The following is a 21,355-nucleotide window of genomic DNA, read 5'->3' on the forward strand; positions in this document are numbered from 1 at the left end:
CTATCAAAATCACTTCCCCATTCACATAAAATGGCCATTTTCTTTGAAAATTTGTGGGAAATCACATTTTTTTGGGAAAATTTTCCACCTCAGGGCACACCAGGAGCAGGGAAAAAGCAAAGGAGAAGGTAAGTTAAACTAGTTGAGTACTTTCTCAGTGAAATGATTTCAAAGATCAAATTCCCCTAAAAAACAAACAATAGATTCTCTGCAAGTTATCCTTCTTGGAGATTTTCACACCAAAACAAATATGAAAGAAACGCATGCGAGTTTATCAGGGTCAGAGTTATTACCGTACCCGGGAGTATACACAAATCCATCCATCCTCCTGCCATCCACACATCCATTCATTCATCTATTCCAAACAAATCAAGAAGTATTTATTGAGTGCTTACTATGCAATATCTTGCTCTTGGGGCTCGGAGGCTACAGGAAGGACCGAGGCAAGCTCTCAGTCCACAAGGAGGGTGAGAGAAAGGAAGAAGATTGGAGCATGTGCAGTTGTGTAGAGCTTTCTTCAGCACTTCAGATACCAGACGAATCCAGGCAGCACAGCCAACTCTGTAGCCCTTGACCTTGTCTTAGAGAAACTAAGTGCTTGAGGTAAAGGTGTTAATTCCTTTAATGCTTAGCAAATGTACCAAATCTGACAGCGTGCGATCTGCATACTTACTATACCTCTGGCTTCATGTTACGATTCCTACCTTTGTTTTCCTTCCACCCTGACTTATTCACTGAATTTCTATCTTAAATATTCTGTGTAGTATTATAAGCTACCTCAAATCCTCTAGGGATGTAAAGGGGTCTACATTCTTTTTTTTTTTTTTTTTTTCCGAGATGGAGTTTCGCTCTTGTTACCCAGGCTGGAGTGCAATGGCGCGATCTCGGCTCACCGCAACCTCCGCCTCCTGGGTTCAGGCAATTCTCCTGCCTCAGCCTCCTGAGTAGCTGGGATTACAGGCACGCGCCACCGTGCCCAGCTAATTTTTGTATTTTTAGTAGAGATGGGGTTTCACCATGTTGACCAGGATGGTCTCGATCTCTTGAGCTCGTGATCCACCCGCCTCGGCCTCCCAAAGTGCTGGGATTACAGGCTTGAGCCGCCGCGCCCGGCCTAGGGGTCTACATTCTTGAAGGATAAATACAACTACCCTACCAGATCACCAACAACAGTAACAAACATGGCAATTCTTATTATCACAGGTAACTTTCATTGAGGGCTCATATGCGTTGAGCACCTTACACGTATTTTCTCATTTATTCTCCCCAATCATCTCTTGAGATTGCTACAGTTATGATCCGTATCATGGTAAAGGAAAATGAAACACAGAGAGTTTATGTTATACGCTAGTCTGCGGTAGAACCAAGATTTCAACCCATACACTTTGAGTGCGGAGCGGTTCCTTGTGTTTTATCCTGGTACTCAGGCTCTCCAGGTCTCCTGATGGGACAGAAGCCCACTGCTCACTGGTCGGACTCAGTAGGCTTTCCTATTGTTTCACTTTAGGACTCTGACGCTGTGTCCTTCCCTGTCGTAGGGATCTTCTTGAATATGGCCTCCATTTTCTCTGATGCTGTGGTTGGTTTAATAGGCGCTCCCCGATCTGAGTACTGCGTCTCTGGAGGGTGAGGTCCTGAAGAAAAGAGTGTGTCCTACTCACTTTCTAACTGTTGAGTATCTGGAGGTAGACATGAACCACAGCAGGTGTTTAAGAAAGGTTTGTGTGGGCTGACTGAATGAATGAGGGTCCCACCACTTTCTAGTGAATACTGTGCCTGGGATGCTCTGGCCACCCTCCCAGATAGGCACTCCCAGGTCCTGCCTCCCTCCTCCCCACTCCTCACACTGGGCCCTTCGTGATAGCTCTGTGGCTTCACCTGCCTGTGTCTGACAAGTTCTGCCTCTCTAGGTGACGCTTCTAAAATTAAACAACTACCAATCTGTGAATGGTAAAGCATATGCATTCAGATTTTATCAAAGCAGAAAGCAAGCACATTTTACAAGGAAAAAGGTCTTTCTGATAAGCAATTATAAAACTGACTTGATTTCAATCTAATTTACCATATTTAGAAGTGCCACATTCAGAATTGGAATGGGCACGTTTAATTATCTTACAAGTTCAGGTATTTCAATGTCTTCTTTTCCTCCAGTTCAGCTTAGCACAATGCCAGCGCCCCTCTTTCCCACTCTCACATGGTCTTTCTCTGTATTTTCTGTGTTCTTCTTACCTGAACTATTTACTTGATGATTTCATGTGTAACTTAGTGCTATGAGTCGTTGTCTTCAATTACTATTTAATCCCTGCTTTGTTGGTTCATGGTACCCATGTTTCTATCTCCCATGGAAATTTTTCTTTTAATTTCTAATTTTTGTGGGTATATAGGTGTTTATATTTATGGGGTAGAGATGCTTTGATAAAGGCAACAACATGTAATAATCACATCATGGAAAATGGGGTGTCTATCCCCCCAGCATTTATCGTTTGTGTTACAAACAATCCAATTATACTCTTAGGTCTTTTAAAACATACAATTAAATTATTTTGACTCTAGTCACCCTGTGGTGCTGTCAAATACTTCGTCTTCTTCTTAATAACTATTCATTTTTGTACCCACTCCCATGGAAATTTCTTGACAAGCGATCACTGTGACTTGTGCCTCTTGGGATCTAGTCATTTGAGAACTGGTTCCACGGTGCTTCCGGAAAGGCCATGAAATTTCATCAAAGACTATGCCCCTCAAATAAACCTAATTAAAGGTCCTCTACTGGGTCATTCATACACGTGAAGTGGAGGGAGACCATAGAGAGCAGTCTCCAGGCAGAATTCTGGTCAGAAATGTGGAAATTCTGGCCACAAGTGAAAGGCAAGAAAGGCAAGGGGTGAATGGTGGTGGTGGTGGTTTGAGGGGCACACAACATACTTGAATGGCCACATAGCCTAGGCACTGGGATACATGATTTACACCCTTGATTTCACTTAACCACCTACAGAACCCTCAGATACTGACATAATGCTGCCTCCCCTTCTACCCGTAATTAAGGCCATATAGCTATTAGGTGATGAGGTTGGGGTGTGACTCCAGGTTTCCTTGACTCCAAAACGATACTGTTTCCTCTATATTGCATTCAGAGTTGCCTTCACATTTCACTCTGCGCACTGTCCAGAATTCCCCCTTTAAGCTCAGAATGAAGGAAATGAAGGTTAGTGAGAGGTCATGCTGGCAAGTGTAATGGGGTCAGGACCAATGGGGAAGGTGTCATGACCAATGGGAAAGGGTGTCAGGGCCAATGGGAAAGGGTGTCAGGGCCAATGGGAAAGGGTGTCAGGGCCAATGGGGAAGGAAAGTGGAAATGTCTACTTTCATTGTTGTCTTGGGGTTGCAAAAATGAAGGCGGCAATGGTTCTAAGGTCATTAATGGCCAGTGTTGAACACCTACTGTATGTAAGGCAGTTTGCCACTGCACAGGGCACCAACAGAATCAGGACAAGGTCATATTACCCAGGCTCCAGCTTACGTGAAAGCCAGCTGGGCCAGGAAGACTCATTTCCCTTTCCTTGTGCTGGAAAGCCAGCAGCCAATCATCTCTTGAAAGACCAAACCAAGGTAGTCCCTCCATTTTATTCTGAGTGGGCCCCGCCTAGAGCCCCGTCTGCACGTGTCTCCCGTGGGGCTGCAGACGCGCCACTGTGTCTAGGGGCCGGCGGGTGTACCGGGAGATGAAACCAGACTTCAGGCAAGCAGGGGGTTAATAGCTCATAAAATAAAACCCTCTAACACAAAAATGTTATTTTAATTGTATTACATTGAGGAGCCCTGAGGGTCGTGGGGTAGATAATCAAAAAGGACAAGGAGGAAATTAAAAAAGGGAAGAAGGCAATCAAAAAGGCCATTTAGGAGAGGCCCTTAATCCTCAATAGAAAGAACACTAATTATACTACAGAATCTCCTTATAATTAACCCTGATATAAAGTGTTTTTTGAGCCGTAATAACTTTCACATTCACAATCGTTTTGATCGCAAACTCCTGAGAACGCCTCACAAACAGCAGCTCTCGCAGGTTGGCTGGTTTTCGTCCCCAGCAAGCCCGGGGATTACACTGCGGTTCATAACCAAAAAGACACAGATTTCCGCCCTCAGCTAACTCCACTGCTTCGCTCAACTCAGCCCATTGCTTTCTCTCTTTTTTGGCAAGAACAGCTCAAAAGGCAACCATCCTCGTGCTTCCTTCCCTTCTTTGTGATCGCTTCCCTATGCTCGTTTTTAACCTTTGATATGACTTGCAACATCTCATGTTGCAAAACGCACTGAATTCCCAACATGTCTTCTTTGGTGAAAAGACCCCTGCTTAGATTTACCTACACTCCTAGGGCACACATTGCTGTAATAGTTCTTCACGTTTCCAGGCAAAAGCCAGGATTCAGACGGACTCTGCTCGAATCCCGTCCAAAATAAGGGCCTCACATTCCTCTCGCCGACAGCGGATTCCTTAAGAACCAAAGCTCCAAATTGTCAACTAGAAAGATTTACGTACAGAACAGAACAAGGAAAGAATGCAGACAGTGATAGACTTCAGGGGTCCCAGGGTATCCGGAGGCAAAGCAACCGGTACCAGAGTGAGGAGAGAGAAGGGCCAGGAACAGGTTGTTTGGGACTTTAATAAAAAATGGCGTGAAAGTGAAAAGAATCTGTCCCTGTCCTCACATGAACCGGCCATCGCTCTTATCCCACCTAGTAAGAGAAGGAGCAGGATCTCAGATCCCATGAGATCCCCGGGGAGATACTGTCAATGGGGCGCCTGCCTGCCAAGTGAAACTCTAGGAGAGGCTCACGGGCACTCCTGACATTGACAGCGCTCTGAAGGTATTCGTCTCCTCTGAATGCACTCCTCGACCTGGCTTCACCTCCTCCTGGCAAACACACATCAGACGTATCTGAAAGGTCTGCCTGCTCACAGTGGTCTACACGCTCACCTTAACTTGGAGACTGGGACAGCCAAGTCTGTGAAACATTGAACCTAGTCGTTTTCCTCCGTATCAATATAATGAATACCAAACGAAATTTTCCATTTCTCCTTGCACGTTATTGGAACGAAAAACCTTACTGCTCCTTCCCATCCAGGTGACTACTCCTCATGTAGAATTTAACAAGATAAGAAGATGCTTCCTTTTTTGCTTTTTATTTGTTTTTTTTTAGATTCAGGTCTCACTGTGCTGCCCAGGCCAAAATACTTTTTTGCTTTGTAAGCAGAATCCATAACCAAGAGACAAATATTCTCTTACTGTTCAACAATATTAAGTATCTACAGTATACCCACCACCCCTCCCATGCTCACCCTTGGACCTAGGCAATATAGGATAGGAATTATATTGACCTGGCTTGTGTAGGGACTAGGTTGCTCCTCTTCACTTACCTATTCGGTTTCATAGCAAGTTACAGCTCATTAACACAGGAGAACATAGGATGTTAGTTCATTTCCACTTTAAAATATCCCTACTAAATAAATCATCATTCATTTCATCCAAAATATCTATAGAGACTCACAATTCACTTACAAAGTTGAACAAATGGATTAAAAATGAAGAACAGGTTGTAAGTCTCCCATCTGAAAAAATTTTACAAGCAAAATGCATTTACCAGTAAAATACACTGAAAGGCTCTGCAGCAGCATCCCTGCTCCATTCATTAATGCCCCAAGTATATGCCCAGTGCTAGTCATTTCTCAACAGCTGAGGGTGAGGCAGGCACAGATCCTGCCCTAAAAAAACTTAAGGTGCAGTAGGGGAGGTAACACACATTTACATATAATTCAACTGCAAGTCAGAGTGTGAAAAGTACTCTATGAAAGGTGCAGATTTTTAAATATTCATATAATGAGGAAATTAGAATACAGATGTAGGACAGTATGAATTTTATCTGGTAGAGGTCTCCCCTTCAGTTGTCCCATTTGAACAGAGCTAACACTGTTCTATCCATAGGCAAGATATTTACAACTCTCTTTGTTGGGCTTTTCTTCTAGGTGTAAGTACCATTAGCAGGACAGGAGCTGGAAGCCAGTAGGAGGAGCTGAAGCTGAGGCTGATCTTTACCTCCCAGTTTTTGGCGTCACTTGCTTTGAGAAGGCAGGCCCCAACACTGGGCCCCCTCTCACATCTCCCCACCCCACCCCACATGCTGAGTACCTCCCACCTCGGCTGTGCTCCATCAAAACTTCATTGCCGAAGAGGCTCATGGATGCCACTGAAGAGGACAACACATTAACTGGAAAGGCGCAATCTCTCAATCACTTTCCTTATTCCAACCTCCAATAATACATATTTTAACAGAGGGTTCCGGAGATGAGTCTTAAGCCAAAAGAAAGTCCATCTTAGGAGAGCCGGAGACAACAGAGTCAGGAGGCCTGGATTCCAGTCCCAGATTAGTCACTCAATACAATACCCTTGGACAAATCCCTTTATGTACCTGAGCCTCCATTTTCTCCACTGTTAGAATTCACCAATAGCAGGTTCCCAGTGTTCTGAGGATATAATACGCGCTACAGCGCTCTAATGAATTACGTAAATCCATTTAAATACAATCACGAGAGGAAATTTTCGTGAGGTGCAGGGAATCTTTTGACAGGAACCTGTGTGTATTACCTCGGGTAGGGTAGGTTTGTTCTGAGGCAAGACCTGTGCCAAGAAATAGCACTGAATCCATCCCAACGACATTGTAACCATTTACACAGCTGTTAGCTGAGTTGTTCTTCTGTGTATTAAATCTAAAACATAAAGTCTAATCTCACTCATACTTTATACGGTCAGGGTTACAGATGGTATTTTCTACAGAACATCTTACCTCTCTGCTTTAAGGCTAGTTGTGAACAATAGATTTAGTTTTTAAAAACATTGAGGCCGGGTGCGGTGGCTCACGCCTATAATCCCAGCACTTTGGGAGGCCAAGGCGGGTGGATCACGAGGTCAAGAGATCGAGCCCATCCTGGTCAACAAGGTGAAACCTACGTCTCTACTAAAAATACAAAAATTAGCTGGGCATGGTGGCACGTGCCTGTAGTCCCAGCTACTTGGGAGGCTGAGGCAGGAGAATTGCCTGAACCCAGGAGGCGGAGGTTGCGGTGAGCCGAGATGGCACCATTGCACTCCAGCCTGGGTAACAAGAGCGAAACTCCGTCTCAAAAAAAAAAAAAAAATTCCTACATTCCTTCTTTTCTGGTTCCATTTCTGGAAATAGCAAGACTAGCAGCACTGAATGAAAGTGGCCCTTGTCGTGACCTGTCCCTTGTCCTGACCTGTCCCTTGTCCTTCTTTACATTTATCTCCTGTTACACTAGCACAAATAAACAGTGAACAAGAGTAAACAGCTAACAATGGGGAAGCAGTTTTTAAAAGCAGACCTCGTTATCGCTGTTAAATAGCCCACAGTTCCAAACGAGGCCGCGAGTATCTTGTCTCCCTTCAGTTGACCACAGGAGTAGATCCGCACTGTGTGATGCTGGAAGGTCTTCCTCTACACAGGAAGCCGGCTTTCCTCCCACAGCGTTTCAGGTGTACACACATGAGCCTTGGAAGTGACTGTTAGCAGGTGGAAACTTTGGGGCTACCAAGGACTGTGGGAAGCGCCATTCTTCTCATTCTGAACAGCTGCATTGGGCTAAATGGTCTTAACCTTTCATGGCCTGATTTCTTTTGCTGTTGTCATCATCTTCCAGTTAATTTAAATCAACCATTATTTCTTTAAAATATAGAGAGAATACATGCTGGCTTGAATATCTTTAAAAATACAGTAGTACACAGAATACAAATTGAAGGAGCTTTCCCTTCCCTGCATTCCTGAATCCCTCTCTTCTCTTTGGAGGTCCAACTTTTTTTTTTTTTGAGACGCAGTTTCGCTCTTGTTACCCAGGCTGGAGTGTAATGGCACCATCTCAGCTCACCGCAACCTCCGCCTCCTGGGTTCAGGCAATTCTCCTGCCTCAGCCTCCTGAGTAGCTGGGATTACAGGCACGCGCCACCATGCCCAGCTAATTTTTTGTATTTTTAGTAGAGACGGGGTTTCACCATGTTGACCAGGATGGTCTTGATCCCTTGACCTCATGATCCACCCGCCTCGGCCTCCCAAAGTGCTGGGATTACAGGCGTGAGCCACCACACCCGGCCTGGAGGTCCAACCTTTAAATGCAACTTTTTCTAGCCTACTTTCCATGCTTTAAATATATGCTTAAATACAGATGCATGTATGTGTGTGGCCACTTATATTTCTCTTTGTATGTTTTCCTGTGATCCTTTTATTTTACTTCATACTATATCATGGATTCATTTCCAAGACAATGTATCTATATTTGGTTACTTTCTAACACTGTTTTGTATTACAAGGAATAAATAGAAAGGTACATTACAATATAAAAAGTTTATGACTCAACAAAATCTCAGTGAGCTACTCATATAAGAAAATAATATTTCTTTTGACGGAAAGAACAGTATTTTCATTGATTCTTTAAAAAAAAATACTTTTATTTTGAAGCCCAGGGGTGCATCAGGTTTGTTACACAGGTAAATGTGTGCCGGGGGGGTTGCTGTATGGAATATCTCATCACTCAGGTACTGAGTCTAATACGCATGAGTTATTTTTCCGAATCTTCTCCTTCCTCCCACCTTCATTGCTTCTCAATAACAATCTGTCACATGTAAAGGCTAACCCAGTAAGCAGGAAAGAAACCCAACAGCTTTAACTCAAGAAGCTTGTGAACCCTGGTGAGCCATAGGAGTCAACAACTATCAGTGATGGTAAATAAGGTCATTTGAGCAGCGTGTCTAGAAAAGGATGATGTCCCAAACCCCGAAACAATACACTTGAATTTCACCAATAAAATTTCATTTCTTTGGTCTAAACAAGGCCAATACTAAGCATTCTCTCTCTTTTGTTTTTTTTTTTTTTCAAGATGGAGTTTCGCTCTTGTTACCCAGGCTGGAGTGCAATGGCGCGATCTCGGCTCACCGCAACCTCCGCCTCCTGGGTTCAGGCAATTCTCCTGCCTCAGCCTCCTGAGTAGCTGGGATTACAGGCATGCACCACCATGCCCAGCTAATTTTTGTATTTTTAGTAGAGACGGGGTTTCACCATGTTGACCGGGATGGTCTCGATCCCTTGACCTCGTGATCCACCCGCCTCGGCCTCCCAAAGTGCTGGGATTACAGGCGTGAGCCACCACGCCCGGCCTAAGCATTCTCTTTAAACATGCATATGCGTTTGTGATTAAGCAACACTTTAGTTTGTGTGATGCTTTCCTTTCCAGAAAGCACGATTCAATCTGAGAACACCGAGTGTTTCTGGTGAAAGAATATTCAGAATATTCTAACACTGGGGAGGGGGAGACACGAAATAGAGAAGATGTACTGGGAGAAGAAAACATCACAACAGCACGGGTTCCAAATTAGCTGAAGCATCCACTCCCTGCCTAGAGATGGCTCCGACTGCTAAGAGGAAAAGTTAACTTCAGGCGAATAACATTAGACTGTTTGAGAAAGGTAAGTGGTTTCTTTGGCGAACTAGAACAGAGGGGACAAGTACAGCAAGCACACTAACACCCCACTCCCTGTTTACAGCAGACATCACTAATCTATTGTGGAATCCTTTCCCACCAAACCAGGACTCAGCACTCCGGGCAGCCTCTACCACTGACCGCACTTAGTGCCCAAATGAAATACAATTTGTCATTCAGTCACGGGAGTCGTCTCTTTCTATTAGCAACCATGAGTTGGAATTTCACAAGTAGACATGAATTGCAAAAGCTTAAAGTTGCTGGCAGGGTTCTTTTACAGCCAAGTATCTGCAGAGGAGGACACGTCCCTGGGAAAATAGGAGGTCTCTCTTAGCTAATGGATTAGGATCCTACCACACCAGACTAGAAGCTCGGAGTGTGCAAAAGGAGAGCATTGAGCATCCAGCCTCTTAGAGGCTGAGTTGAACGGCCATCTAAATCATCTGTGATATGGAATAGGCTGCACCTTCAGCAGATGCTGGGTGTACAGAGCTTTCAAGAATTTAAAAAAGATGTTGCCTTAAAATGTCTTGTTTGGATAGGGCCATCTCTGCATATACACCCCCAAATTAGATTATTTTTAAAAAGTTCTATTATCTAAAAATACTATGTAACATTTTAAAATATAGTAACCATCAAGGAAAACAGAGACTGAATCTAACAGGAAGAGGATGTGAGTGTCAAATTGTTGGATTATGTAAGATAGAAAGGTAGGTGCGGGTAAGCCAGCACCTTCCAGACTCCTGAGAGGCAGCAAAGATTGGGTGCCTGTGCAGAGGTCAGGCCAAAGCTTTCCTCTCTGTGGGAAATCTTCGGCAAACAGCCAGCTCCCTGCCCAGGACACACCACATCCACCACCACATTTCAGGAGGCTTACTCGGAGTTTCAGTGTAGAAGTTGTCCTAAAAAAATTAAGCAAATTAAATTAGAAAGCCTTACCCTGATTTGGCCAGCTTAGTTCAACTGTGTCAGAGGGAGGTTGATCAAGCCCTTCCAGCTTGTCTGAGATGTAATAATCATTCTCATTCTCAGCTGGGCGGGGTGGCTCATGCCTGTAATCCCAGCACTTTGGGAGACTGAGGTGGGTGGATCATAAGGTCTAGAGATAAGACCATCTTGGCTAACATGGTGAAACCCCATCTCTACTAAAAATACAAAAAAAAAAAAAAAAATTAGCTGGGCGTGGTGGCACATGCCTGTAGTCCCAGATACTTGGGAGGCTGAGGCAGGAGAATTGCTTGAACCCAGGAGATGGAGGTTGCAGGGAGCCGAGATCGCGCCACTGCATTCCAGCCTGGTGACAGAGCAAGACTCTGTCTCAGATAAAAAAAAAAAAAAAATCATTCTCATTCTCTCTCTCTTACTTGTACACACCCACCCACAGACACACACACGTACACACACCACCCTCTACTTAGCCAACACATGAACACTTATACAACCCTACATGCCCTGACACAAGAAGACTTAAACATACAATCTCACATACTCACATTCACATACCTACAGCTACACACAGACATTCACACACGTACTTTTAAAGACTATTCTATTATCAGCCTTTGGAGATGCAAAGTCAAATATTGCCTCATCCCCCATTATATTATTTTCTCTCAAAACAAAAACCACTTTCTTTTGACAGAAATCTCCATCCGCAAAAGGGACACTCTCGTAAACATCAGGCCTTGGGGACTGTGTGGGAAATAAGCACACACCTGCTCTGCAGCCGGCCCCTTTATTGCCAAGATGGCATTAGCCTGCTCCTCTGGAGGAATTCTGGCTCAGAACTTTTATAAGTAGGAGACTCAATTATGCTTCTTATGAGTTCCCTAAATTTGGAAATGGAGCTAAATAAGGAAATGCATTAGTCAGTGTCCTTCCCAACCTCCTCCCCAACTCATACTTCAATCTTTTTTTCCCCCTGCTTTCTTGGGGTGATTTCTTTGAATTGGTAAAAACTACCAACTATAGAGGCCAGAAACAAGGCACAATACTGAGATGGGAATGAGGACAGTGGAAGAAGAGGAAACAAATGGCAATCTTACACATGGGTATGACCAGACTGTCCGGGTGAATCCCCAGGGCAAGCAGTTTTTGTGTGGGCAGAGCCAACTCATGTCATGCCGCACTCCCCCGAAAAGTGAGCAGTGCTACTGTGAGATTCCAAGGAAAGAACACACTTTGACATGAGATCTTTAGATTTTAATTAAAACGCAAAGATTAATGTTGCCAATATTTGGAAACTAGCGAGGGTATTCCCCACGAATGAGTACTGAGGGAGAAAGAAGACGATAATCTGAAAATTAAACTGTATGATCTCCCATAAAAGGGGCAGGAAGAGATACGCAAAGTCACCTTATGGAGCTTCTGGAAGAACAAAATTTTACTGGAACCGGCCTGAATTTACAAATCCATCAGAAGGAGGTATGACAAGCAAGCCTGGCCACGGACGCAGAGAGAAAGGACAGTTATGGAAACAAACATGGGCAACGGCCTATTAGTATTTTTCAGGCCTAACGATCCAATCAGTTGTTCCCACTGGTTGGAAAGTTTAGCTGCCTAACTTCAGTGTATGCAACTTTCTGCAGACAGGTGAGCAGCTGGAACAGGGGCAGAGAGAAAGAGAAAGAGAGAGAGGACTGAGATGGGAATGAGGAAGGGAAGAAGAAATGAAAGAGGGCTACAGAGTGGGAGGAGACAGACAGAGAGTGAGATGGAGATGAGAGATGTAACTCTTTTTTTTTTCTTTTTTTTGAGACAGAGTTTCACTCTTGTTACTCAGGCTGGAGTGCAATGGCGCGATCTCGGCTCACTGCAACCTCTGCCTCCTGAGTTCAGGCAATTCTCCTGCCTCAGCCTCCTGAGTAGCTGGGATTACAGGCATGCACCACCGTGCCCAGATGATTTTTTGTATTTTTAGTAGAGATGGGGTTTCACCATGTTGACCAGGATGGTCTCGATCTCTTGACCTCGTGATCCACCTGCCTTGGCCTCCCAAAGTGCTGGGATTACAGGCGTGAGCCACTGCGCCCGGCTTGAGAGATGTAACTCTTAATCCTTCATCAGCCTCTTCAGTTTCTCAGATGAACATCTCTCTGTGCACAGCAAAAGTTTTAGTGTTTAATCATAGCTGCTGTTATTCAACAGGACCCCTAATCAGTGTTCTCCAACTGAGGTCTTCGAGCCGACAGCATCGGAATCAGCTGGAAACTTATTAAAATGCAAACTTGAGTCTCACCCCACCCCCACTGAATCGGAAACCCTGCAGGTGGGGTCCAGCAATTTGTGCTTTAACAAGTTCTCTCAGCAATTCTGATGCACAATGAAGTTTGGACACCACTCCCCTAAACACAAGCCAACTACCACATCTGGAGCTGTGCCGAAAAAACAGCTGGAGAAATCTCTCTTTTAAAATAAACACGGTAACATTCTGATTTTAACACAGGAACTGATTATTTTATACATTAGTTTTGGGAGCTTGAGAGATATGAGTCTCCCTCTCATCTCTGAACATTGCAAAGACAAGTTTTTGAGTCTGTGGCGCTGAAAGCTTGTCTCAGCCAATGGGAGACAGTCACCAAGGTAATGGTCCACCATTAGGTTTCTTGGGACCCCTGACCTCCCCATGTGCTGAGTGGGTACCTCTCCATTTTCACACACTTACAGAAAAGTAGGTCTCCCTGATTTGACAGAGATCCACACCTTGATAACATGCTGTAGAAAGATCTAACATACTCTTCCAAAAGACTATTCAGTACAGTGTATAATGTGATGGCAATCATGTAGAGGCTTTGAGGTGGCAGATGGGGCCAGAAACCGCTGTGATACTTTGGGCAATGGCTAACTAAACTGTGTTCCTGCATTTCCAATACATCATTCTGGTATTTGTTTCTAGCCTGCTTTTATTGTTCATTTTATCTGCTATTCACACTCGGACTTGACTTGCAGACAACTGTGGGCAGCACAGTTGGGTATAAAAGAGAGTTATTTAATGGTGTTATTTAAGGTGTGTACCTTAGGCATGCAGTTTACAAAAGCAAGTCTCTGTGAGGTACAAAGCATCAGAGAGCAAAACAACATTCACTGACATCTCTTCAGAGGAGAGAAAGAAGCTGAGTCACTGAGCCTGCAATTCAAGAGAAGGCAAATATATCACAGAACAAAGAATAAACCTCAACCCTGGGTCACAGGACATCTACCTCAGAGATGTTCACCAACACAGAAAGATTTGTTGCTTATGATAAAAGACATCTGTGACAAGACATACTGAACAAAGCATTATTTGACCTCTAACTAAACATAGCTGCTTTATAACAGGTTGTTTTTTTATATAATATTGCTAAACACTATTTCTGTAGCTCTTTTAAGAAAAGAGAGAACAGCAAGTGTTATTAAATCTGCAGTAGGCATCATTCTAATCTGTGTCTGGGAAAGCATATGACACCTCCATCGTAACTGACTAATTTGCTATTTAGGGATAGAAACTAATGCTACTTAATTGAAATAAAACCAGATGCACTGCTGAGAGCCTACCACCTTTAGAACTATGCTAAGCATCACAGGGAAAAAAGAAGAAAAAAAAAAAAGACCAGGTTGCACTTTGGCCTCCAGAAGAGACAAGGTAAACAGAAGGTGAGTTCAAAATGTTTGTGTTTAGAGAACTCCATGTGAATTGAAATGTGGCAGGAGAAGCTTTCATAGAAGAGATGAACTTTGCTCAGTGGGTAAAATTTCACAAGGCAGTTTGGCAGGAAACACAAGCAAAGCAGCACAATGGATTCAAGGCTCAGTGGTTTGGAAGATAAAATTCAATCCCTCACTTCCATTTGGGATGAAACATTGGGAAGAAGCAAAAGTGTCACCAGAAGGAGGGTAAACTCCCCATCGGAGATGGACTTATTGACTTGACCAGCCAAGTCCACAGTAATCCTCCATCCCCATTCCATGTCCTTCACAACACACACTTCAGCTGTCACCTCTCCTAATTATCTTGCTTACCTGTCAATTCTAAGGAGTCATCTAGGGATAAAGCGAGGACCTCAGAAGCCAGGACTGAGTCTGGGGGAGGGGCTGAAGAAGTTATGGGGCTGGAGGATTCTCACCAGGGCCGTCAGCTCACTGCTGGCTAAGAGTGGGGCCCAGATTCAGTCTTCTCCTTTTGTTCCCCTGGTCCCAAAGTATCCTGGAACGGTGCTTTCTGGTCGGGCTATGAGCTTTCATGGTGGCAATCTTAGCCTGGCAGGAAGATCAAGGAAAACAACTGAAATTCTGTCTCCCTCTTCCAGCTAGCAATAATCAGGAAGACCCTTCAGTCTCAGTACTATTTTATTTTATTTATTTATTTATTTTTGAGACAGAGTTTCGCTCCTGTTACCCAGGCTGGAGTGCAATGGCGCGATCTCGGCTCACCGCAACCTCCGCCTCCTGGGTTCAGGCAATTCTCCTGCCTCAGCCTCCCGAGTAGCTGGGATTACAGGCACGCGCCACCATGCCCAGCTAATTTTTTGTATTTTTAGTAGAGACGGGGTTTCACCATGTTGACCAGGATGGTCTCGATCTCTTGACCTCGTGATCCACCCACCTCGGCCTCCCAGAGTGCTGGGATTACAGGCTTGAGCCACCGTGCCCGGCCAGTACTATTTTAAAAAGGACTCCTGTACCCAAAGGAAAACTTTGCATAGGCCAGCACTCAGTTTAAGACTTTTGGCCTTGGTTTCTCAGTTCATGAACTCCAATTTGATGACCTGTGACCTGAACAAACTCTAATCTGATATTCTCTTTTTTCTTCCTGGAAAACAAAAAGTGCATTAGAGTTATGGTGATTTCCAGAGCATCTCTGAGGAAGTATGAATCTGTTTGTGTGGCCCTGTCTACCATGTATTATAAGGATTCAGGGGTCTGCCTCACTCTCCCCTACTAGACCATCAGCTAATCTGGATGAATCACCTCAATATTCTCTGCCTTGCTTAGTCTAAAAACTTATCCTGGGGAAACATTCAATAAATAGATACATGCATCAATGGCCATATCTCCCTGAATGTGCCTGATTTTGTCTGATCTTGGAAGCTAAGCAGGGTCAAGCCTGGTTAGTACTTGGATGGGAGAATAAATAGATACACCTTGGCTAAAGGAACACAGCAGTGAGAATTCAAGTTCTTGCCACCTTCCCACTGCCTAGAAGACAGAAGACTGAGGTCTTGCTAAACCTTTACTTACCACCACTCTTTACCACCGTGTCCTTTCCCAGACCCTGCCTGTGCAGCTCTTCCTAAGTGCCTCAGCATCCAAGCATATTTTCAGACCCGGACCGCGGCAGCAGCTTTCTCCTGGACCATCCTGCTACAAGCATTTAATAGTGACACATCACTAGAGGGGATGCCGGGGGTGGTAGGGAAGGTATAGCATTGCGTGGAACAGGAGGGGGTTCAATCAGGAGGATCACGTTGTGTGGTCTCATGATCCAGCTGCCCACAGCCCTTCTGGAAAAGTGACGATGTGTACTCCTACCTTTTTCCAGGAAAGTAAGTTCTGTAACTTCAGGCAACTCATTCCTATGTCTAAAATTCATTATATCCCCTAGTAATTGAAGTCTCTCTCACCTACTGGCAAAAAGACCAATGGAAGCTTAACATCTAGACTAATGGTTCACAGGGTGTGGCCTCTGGACCGGCGGCGCCGGCAGTACCTGGGAACTAGGTTAGAAATGCCAATTCTTGGGTCCCATCCCAGACCAACTGAATCAGAAACTCTGGGCATGGGCCCAGCAATCCGCTTTTAACAACTCCTCCAAGTGATTCTGATGCTCACTCCGTTGAGAACCCCTGGTCTATAGAATGGGGGCTATGAGCATCATGTCACTGTATCAGTAGTCAATTTTGAATCGCCTGCATTTCACAGACCATGTGAACTCTTAACCAGAGAGGATGGGACACAATATTCACAGGCCACCGGGCTCCTGGAAGCTGAGGCCATTTGACTTCAAAGAACTACACACAAGATCCTAAGTAATACATTTGTCAAAAGCTGCTCCTTTCTGTGACGATTCTAGCAGAGACTTCGGTGACAGCCGTCCACTTTTATGGATTTTAACTGAGTAATTAACAGGATAACAGTTACAAGTGCAAGTTAAGTGCATGTTATTTCTACTGGATTGGGTCATAAATAAGTAATGTAGCTTTTGAAAGTGACTGGGAAGAGATGCTTGAAAAGCGAGACCTATTGGGAGCCGAATGAGGGAGCCCAGACTTAATCTGAAGCTCTACCTTCTCATTTTAGCGAAGCCAGCAGTTCCACAAGGGACAAGCCGAGACCACGGCGGTTTCTGCTTCACTCTGCTGCCGCTGCAGCCCAACCTCGACAATGTACCAAACGGAGACATTTTTGAAACTGTCGTCCTCTCTCAGACATTAAAAGCAAAAATGACTCTTGAATATACCAGAGATAAGGAGGAAGGAGGAACATCAGCAAGGGCTGAGGAATAGTTTACGACACAGTGACACAGACCATTCGTCGCTTTTCTCTTTTCCCAGGTCCCCAGGGCTAACTCCTGCCTCAACCACAAACTCCTGGGCCGCCCTAGGACATAGAGGGCTATGCCCCTGCTCCAAATCAGCTCTTGGGGTCTCAGGGCCACATCACATCTTTCGCGGGTCCTGAGCACTTCTGCTTTCACAAGCTTCTTTCTCCGTAAGAAAAAAATAAAAACTACATTTTATGATTTCGTTAGTATTAAGACAAATTGGTTATGTGTTCATTATTCTTATATTTATTTTGTCCCGATTCGAAAAGAAAGAAAAGTGAAAGCAGTTTCATCGATCCCTACAAGTGCCGTGGGCCTGTGGTTGTTTCCTACGACTGCTGGAACGAAGCCCCACTCGCTGGCGGCTGAAGACAGCAGAAGTGCATTGTCTCACAGACCTGGAGGCTGGAAGTCCAAGATCAAGTTCATGGCAGGGCCATGCGTCCTTTGAAGGCGCTGGGGGAAAATCCGTGCCAGTCCTCTGTCCTAGCTTCTCAAAGTCCTCTGTCTTGTGGCAGAGTTGTGGTGAAGTAACTCTGATCTTCACAAGGCATTCCCCCCATGTGTGTCTGTCTTCAAATGTCCCCCTTCCATAACGACACCAGTCATGTCAGATTAGAGGCCCACTCTGTGCCATGATGACACCATTTTAACTTAACCAATTGCTATTGTCAAGTAAGGTCATATCCCAAGGTACTAGGGATTAGGGTGTCAAAATATAAGTTTTGAGGAAGGGGGACACAGTCCAGCCTATAACACAGAGCTGTGGCCTTGTGTCTAATGAGAAAGTCACCTCTTGCAAGGGCCTTCTCTGGGATTCTGAAGGCCACATAGAAACCCAGGGTCTTCAGTAGCATCAGAAATGAGATAAACACCCAGGGGTTGGGGAGGATACATTTTTGGTTTGGGGCTGGCTGCAGTGGCTCACACCTGTAATCCCAGCACTTTGGGAGGCCCAGGCGGGTAAATCACTTGAGCTCAGGCTTGAGACAAGCCTGGGCACCATGGCGAAACCCCATCTCTACAAGAAAAATGCAGAAATTAGCCAGGTGTGGTGGTGGTGTACACCTGTAGTCCCTGCCACTTGAGAGGCTGAACGGGGATGATCACTTGAGCCCAAGGAGGCAGAGACTGCAACGAACCCTGACCGTGCCACTGCACTCGAGGCTGGGTGACACAGCAACACCTCATCTCAAAAAAAAATTTTTTTTTAAAGGAAATACTTCACCACACTTCAGGAAGACTTTGTGTGGACTAACGCGGTCCGGGGGAAGGTGAACTTCTCTCAATGCTCCGCTTCAAATGAGCGCCTTGCCTTGGGGCCCTCCAAGTCTCTGATTTAGGAGCAAACCTTCCTCCACCTTGAGCTTTTCATCCTGCTTATTTACTACTTGTCCTGGGAGCTAAGCCCCACTAGGTAATGAGAAAGGAAACGATTTCTTTTTTTTTTTAAAGAAATCTGATTTCCATGGAGCCATGTACCTACATGCTCTTTTCCTCATATGAACTAGCTTTTCTCCTCTCCTGAAAGAAACATTCAGCTCAGCCCTGGGTCTTCACTGACAATCCAAAACAGAGGGGTAGAAAGAGATTTCCATCCAGAGAAAGCGACTTGTCCATCGCCCCTGGACACCACCCTCTCTGCTCACTGACTCCTCTTCTATTAGAAAGGAGAGAAAGGTGGCAGGGGAGACTGGAAAGGATACTTGAGATTATCACTCCCTTTTTCTTCGCTTCCGTGTTTTAAAGTTGCTATCAGTCCATGGCAACAAAGGCCTCTGAGTTTTTTCTCAGCCTGTGGCTCAATGGTTTTATTCTCAAAGGATTCTGTAAGCCCCCAAAATGTGTGGGCTACCCAGCTTGTTACCCCCCCACTTCAGAATAAAAATCACCTCACACAAAAACAGCCAAATGAAGCCACACAGAAGGCCTATCAAGCGAGGACTGCAACAGGGCATGGACTTTGCCTGGCCACTGAAATTGCAAAATCTCCAGTTCATTCGCAGACACACAGTGGGGTCTGGCAAAGCCATTCACAGTCCTGGATGTGAACTAGAACCTACCGCAGGAAAGGCACCAAGGACAACGCCAGTGAGGCTGTGTCGAAAGCCGGGCTGTCTCTGCGAAACGGTTCTCTCTGAGCAGGCAGAGGTAACTAACAGTAATTGCTTTGAGAGGGTGTGTGCCAAAAATGGAGAGCCTGCCATTTACATGGAGGAGCTGTTGAAACCACCCCAGGAAGACTTTTTCTTTTGGCACAAGGTATAATAGAGAAATGGCAGTGGCACTCTGAACCATAAGTCTCTTAGGTTTTTTTGGTTCACTTTTAAAGAAGCGTGACATTGCTAGGTACATGGGCGGCACCGAATGATGTATTTCCTGTAACTGTCTGCTCTTCACAGCGCCTCTCTCTCATGGCTTTGTGGGTTTTATGAGCATACGGAAGGAGCTAGCAGAATCCTGTTGGCTGGACTGCTAGCAACAGGGCTTGGGCTGGTTAACCCACCGGACCAACCCGAAAGGTCGAGCAAACCCCAGTGAGAAAGCAGCTGTGGTGCTTTTTGAGGCTGTGCAATCCGCTCACCTGTGTTTCCGTGGCGTTGAACAATTGCAAAATATAAGCCCTAGGCATTCTTCCTGGGCAGTGGCAATGGTGTAGTTTAGAGTGAATGGACACCCCACGCTCCAGGTCGGTGATAAACCGTTTGAGTTATCCCCAAATCCTCTCCAAATGCTTCAAGCGACTAATCTTATAACACTGACCATTAACAAATAATGTGGGACAGGAAGAGAGAGTTCAGTGAACCAATGACTCAACTCGGCTCCCAGCCAGAAACTTCGTGGTGCACAGAGGCCAGTTGTCCTACAGAACAGTGGCCCTTGCTTCATATGACCTTGAGGCCTTCTTCACCTTGGAGGAGCTGCCTGCGGTCTCAGGCTCCTCCCTCCCTCAGAGGAGAAAGACTGCTAACTTGCTATTCATATGCTCTCTGATAATAGGAGACTCAACAGGCCATGGGTTTCAGAGGTTCTTTTTTGATGCTATGAAAACCAGGATCGGGGAAAGTGAGATGGGTCCATGCCTCCTTGGATAAGAGCTTCTAGAGAATGGAATAAAGCAAAGGATAGGATCAGACTGACGAAAAATTCTCATCAACACTGCTCAGAGGGTTGTGGTCCAGGGCAGAGACTGCTGCTGCTTCCTTCCTGTCCGGCCCTGGAAATGGAGAGGTTTATACCTGGGAACCAACATGCCACTCCCTGCCAAGCCTCCTCAGCACAGCCCTGCGAGTTCCTTCCCTCTCAGCTGGGCAGAAGTTTCTCTCATAGCATTTATGTAACTTCTGAAACCCCACCTCCTCCAAGAAGCCATTCTAGAGTGACTAGAGAGAAATGCGAATAATTCCCGTGGCTGCAACTGAAGATATATTTATCTCTATCTATCTCTATCTGTCTGTATATATAGACACATAGTGTATATATTAGGAGTTATCATCTTCAACAGCCACCAAGTTTCTTGGTGTCTCCTCACTGTCACCCACATTGAATGCTGTTATTCTTTTAAAAAGTGAAAATAACTTTAATGTTTTACTGATTATAAAAACATTATATGCTCACATAAGCAGGTAGATAGGTAAGTGCAGAAATCGATTCAGAAGAATATGAAAATCACACAAACCCCACTACACGCAGACACAACTTTCCTTTTTAACTGACAGGTAAAAATGGTACATATTTATGGTGCACAAGGTATTTTGATGCGCGTATACAGAGTGGAATGGCTAAATCTAAGTAAGCTGTTTAACATGCCTTACCTCTCACACATCATCTTTGTGATGAGAATTCTTAAAATCTCCAATGGCAATCTATAAATACGTATCATTGCTAATTATAGTCACCATGATGGTCAATAGAGCTCCTGAACTTACTTCTCCTGTCTAGCTGACATTCTGTGTCCTTTGACCAACGTCTCCTCCATCCCCTCAGTGCTCAGTCTCTGCTGACACCATTCTCCTCTTTGCTTCGATGAGTTTGATGTTTTCAGATTCCACATATAAGTGAGATCATGTACTGTCTGTCTTTCTGTGCCTGGCTCATTCGTTCACTAGCTTAATGTCCTCTAGGTTCATCCATGTAGCTGCAAATGACCAGGATTTCGTGCTTTTTCAAGTGGAGTAAATAGCATTCCATGGTGTATATACCACATTTTCTTTCTCCATTCATTATGTGGTGGACACTTAGGTTGATTTCAGATCTTGACTACTGTGAATAATTCTGCTATGAACATGGGCATGCAG

General features: G+C 44.8%; 1 protein-coding gene across 2 annotated transcripts in view; it reads right to left on the reverse strand.

Annotated features, from left to right (window-relative positions):
- RORA (RAR related orphan receptor A) overlaps positions 1-21,355 on the reverse strand; it is a 763,546-nt gene that overhangs the window by 248,048 nt on the left and 494,143 nt on the right. The gene's annotated exons all lie outside the window — the stretch shown is intronic.

The sequence above is a fragment of the Callithrix jacchus genome, chromosome 8, assembly GCF_049354715.1.
Source record: "Callithrix jacchus isolate 240 chromosome 8, calJac240_pri, whole genome shotgun sequence".
Taxonomy (NCBI): Eukaryota; Metazoa; Chordata; class Mammalia; order Primates; family Cebidae; genus Callithrix; species Callithrix jacchus.